This window comes from Papaver somniferum, chromosome 11 (assembly GCF_003573695.1).
Source record: "Papaver somniferum cultivar HN1 chromosome 11, ASM357369v1, whole genome shotgun sequence".
Taxonomy (NCBI): Eukaryota; Viridiplantae; Streptophyta; class Magnoliopsida; order Ranunculales; family Papaveraceae; genus Papaver; species Papaver somniferum.
In genome coordinates, this window is record NC_039368.1 from 71,681,736 (window position 1) to 71,686,154 (window position 4,419).

Here is a 4,419-nt window from a genome sequence, read left to right on the forward strand (position 1 = left end):
TCGACCTTCTCTGGAATGTGTAATTTCTGTCTCCAGCATCTCCAGTAAATTTCAAAAAATTTTGAACTCCGTTGTGATCGATTGCAAGAGGCCTTGACTTTAAGTTGTTTGGTGGGCGTATGAGTGGTATCCTCTAGGCAAGGTGGAGGCAGTCCCTAGGAGAAATTGAATCTGTCAGAGAGGATTGCAGGTGGCGCTCGAGCATCTACAGTGATCTCCAATTCTTTTGATGTACGTGCATGTACATGTTTTGCTATGTTTGACTGGACGAATTATCTGGATATCTTTGAACTAATCTTGCTCAACTTCTTTCGTAGTTTTAATGCTTTGAGAAGATGAACGCCCTTGTTGGACTTACATGTATCCGGGATGACCTTGCAGGAAGAACCGAGAGGTAATGGAGGCGAATGACGGTTTTGAGGACGTGACTGCGCCCTCGACCCTCAATTTGATGCTCCTCATGTAAATCACGTGTTAATTGGGGGGTTAAACGTGTCAGCGAAGTATGCTGAATTGTACGCCCGAATATTGAAGAAGTATGGATACATTTCCGTAACCAAATGTGTAGTATGATCATGCATGCTGCTTCTGAATGAGTGATCGAATATTGGAAGTATCCTCAAGACATGTGTGTAGACTTCGAATTTAATGTTTCCTGGTTATGTGAAGGGATTTCCAACATCCCAAATTTGCATTGAGAAACTGTCTCAGGAGTTGAAGTTGAAGCAGGCTACTCTTCGGAATATAAAAAGTGTTTTCTCTAAAAAGATGAAATGTTGCTGAATGATTTCCCTTGAATGCCTTTATTTCCTTCCCAGGACTTTTCCTTTTAAGTGTTTTGGAAAGACGAGACATTCCTTTGTGGTTTTATTTGGTTTTGAACAGGTAGGCGGCTGCTCTTGAAGAATAGAGGTTTTTGTTTTGTGAAAGAAATGGTGTATCACTGAAATCTTAACTATGAATGCAAATTGGTGCAAACATTTTGGATGAATCGTAAGTATTGTATGAAAACAAGGGAAATACTAGGGAAATGGAAATATAATGTTTCAGGAACTGACGGGAGCTATCTAGTGTGTATTGCTACTCCTCCCAGTTATCAGTACCAAGGAGTTTGCAATAGGAACCTTGTTTAATTTCATAAACTAGGTAAGGCTCCTGTTACCTGACCTCTGGACATCTTATCCTCGATCGAGACTTCTTCTAAACATTTAATAAAATATTAAAAGGGACCAGCTTCCTCTTCACATCGCCTAGTCGCAGTCGGGTTGACGATCGGATCAAGTCCCCAATTCTTGATGAGATGAGGATTAACAGACTGAAAAAGAGGTTGTTCGAGAAGACTTACTCGTGCGTTTGAGCCTCTGGATATACGATATGGCGCTTCTGTTCCCTTCGTAGTCCCTGCATTAATCAGCGCTTTCCCCAACTCGACATCTCTAAGATAAGCAGTGGTTAAGAGCCCACAACCGCTTATGCCAATCATGTCTTCCAGAAGAGATTTAGGTCTAGGGTCAGATTCATTGATCGAAGGTAGTTGCTTTCCCGATACAACACAATTTAGAGCGGCAAAGATATCTTGACGTTGTTCCTTGGAGAAAGAGATAATTTCACACACATGTTTCATGGTTGACTGCGCAGTTTTGTAGACGGAGTCCCTAGAAAGCATGCAACAACTTCTAATAGGAGGATGGTATTTGTACACTCCTTCAGTGCCTAGTTGAAGTTCCCCTGAGTGGATCTTCTCCTAGAATATGTACTTCAATTTGTTGCAGTCACTGGTAGGATGGTTGAAAAACCTATGGAAGCGGCAATACTTGGGATCTTCCATTTCTTGTTTAGTTGGCGGACGTTTGACACGAGGTAGCTTGATGACATCATCTTGTATCCAGACCTCCAACAGTTCAATCACTTCTTCCATTGGAAAGGGAAAATATGGGAATGGTGGAGTCTCATTTGTCCTATGTGAAATGGGAGTCGGACGCTTAGATTGTTGATAGTTGTTTCCCGGATGCTTTGTCTTTCCACCCTCACGAGTGATTAATTGTAGGTTGGGTCTTTTATTGGAAGGACACCTGCTTTCTTGAACATCTTTACGAGTTTCTTCATTCTGGGAAGGTTCAGATCGACTGAGTAAAGCAGCAACGTATCTCTTAGAAGCTTCTGATGTAATATGGGAATTGCTACTTTCCAGGAAGGACGCACATAATGAAATCACCTTTTCATTGCGAGGACTCTGATGAGATCGTGCTAAATCCCATGAGTCTTCTTTCTGATTTTGAGGAAGCATCTGTCGATCTTCATGAGCAGACAAGTTAGGTTGGTGGCTACTTTTCCATTCAACACGATCATAGGCTTCATCTTCCTCACCAGGAGTAGGAATATGAATCTTGGAAGAAGGACTACTACCATCAGTATTGATCCAAAATGGATTATTGGTGGTGTTTCCTTCAGAATGAATGCGTGTTGGTTCCTTCCATAGTTGATCCGTGAGGACTTTCAAGAGCGCAAATACTCCGTCCTGCGTCTTGACAATAGTAGCTTGAGTCCTGACAATATCATTCAGGATTTTCATAAAATCATGAATAGTTGTTAAATATCGAGACTCCATAGCCTCGACAAGGGTTTTGAATGAAATAACGGATTCGTAAATAACATGTGAAGTATTGTCAGTGCTGGGAGAAGTAAAATTGGGATTGAGGGTTTCTAAACCATTCCTGAGATCAACCATATTGAGAATTTTAGGAAATTGAAAACAGGATAGGGAAAATGATTTTTTGCAACCGAGAGATCAATCTCCCACTGTGGTCGCCAGTTGTTTTAGGGTAAAAATTGATTCTGTTGTTTTTGGTAATTTGGGGTGTGTTGATGAGAAACGAGTTCAAACCCTAAACAAATGCACTACACGGGAATGCTTTTAGGTTCGAGAAATCAATTTGTAAGACTCTGTCCTAAACCAAGAAATGGTCGTTCCAGATTCAATTCGGTCACAAGGAGAAGGTGTTTGAGATCAGCATGTTGAATTATGAAGGTGTGGTTGTTTATGACTTGTGTATTAGAAAATGGTTTCTGGCTACTTGTGTTGATAACACTTGTGTTTTTTTTTTTCTTTGTTGAAATAGATTGAAATTCTATTTATACAAGTCATTGAGCGCACCCTGATCTCTTAGGAAGGGTAGGAAGTGAAGTAGTGGAGAAGTGGGTTTATGCACAAGGTAGTTATAACACCCGGAGAAATTTAATTTGGGTTGTGGGCTTGAACCTGACCTACTTTTGGTTTGATGGGATTGTACAATGTGGGTGCGCAAATCCTAGTATCGTCATGCCTTGCATCTGGAATGCTAAGTGAGTGCCTCGAGTCCCAAGTTGAGTGCTTTTAACACATTTATTTATCCATAAGGAAATAAATCTAATTAGTATAGCTATGAAGTTGACCAATACCGTAGTTAACTTCTTGACACCGATGAGTATATGTGTCACTAAAAGAAGGGATGAGGGATAATGCAATCATTTCAAAAGAAACTCAGATTTTTAATCCCCATTTCATTTTGGTCTTCGTGTCTCTCTTGGTCACTCTTACTGTCTTCTCTTCTACTATTCCGTCTCCTTATGAAACCCAAAATTTAAAAGAAGGATTTTGCTTTCGAGGCAAATTTAGTACACCCATCTGTGGAGTTGTTCATTTCATTGAAATTTTGAGTCGAGGTAAGATTTTCTACCATTTTCACTTTTCACCAACTAATTCCAGTGGTTATTAGGTTTGAAATTTGTTCAATTTTATATTTCAGAAATCTTGCATGTCACTTGAAACTTGGTGCTTGATATCTCAGTTGTGGCGATGTTACTGTTCGCGATAAGGTAGAAGGTTTTCTCACCTGTATTGATTTAAATCTTTTGACTCTTCTTTATAAAGCTTGATTCTAGTCAAATAAGAATGGGTTTGTGTTTCTTCACAAATAATTTGATTCTACTGTGAAAATCATTTAGGTGTTTCTTGTTGATTGTAAAACCTATTCAAAGTGGTGTGGTTGATATTTGCCCTAACTTAGTTCAAAATCTATGATTTGGTGTTGGTTTTTTTTTTAAACGGGTTTGTAAGATTTACAATGTAAGAAAATACTAATTTCTTTCTTGAAGATTAGGGATGGTTTGAATTTACTAGGAATTACCAATAGGTACTATTCTAGTGTTCTTAGTTAGTGGCAGGTCCATCCAGTAAAGTCCAGTAACGGTAGGTCCATAATTAAAAGAAAAGAGAAAAATATACCTAATTTTTTAAGCCCAGGTCTTGTACACGTGTGTAAATATTACGTGCATTTTTAGAATTCCCAAAATAGCCTTTACTATATATAACAGAAACATAAGCCAATTTCTCTCCATATTCTTTTTCTTCTCAGATTCAGTTTCTCTCCCCCCCCCCCC

At 39.2% G+C, this 4,419-nt stretch overlaps 1 long non-coding RNA gene across 3 annotated transcripts in view; it reads left to right on the forward strand.

Moving 5' to 3' along the window:
- Window positions 1-3,518: 3,518 nt before the first annotated feature.
- LOC113323547 overlaps window positions 3,519-4,419 on the forward strand; it is a 4,803-nt gene continuing 3,902 nt past the window's right edge. For all 3 annotated transcript variants that reach the window (XR_003347687.1, XR_003347688.1, XR_003347689.1), the window contains exons 1-2: window positions 3,519-3,702; window positions 3,786-3,855. This is a non-coding gene — a long non-coding RNA (uncharacterized LOC113323547). The remainder of the gene's footprint in view (window positions 3,703-3,785; window positions 3,856-4,419) is intronic.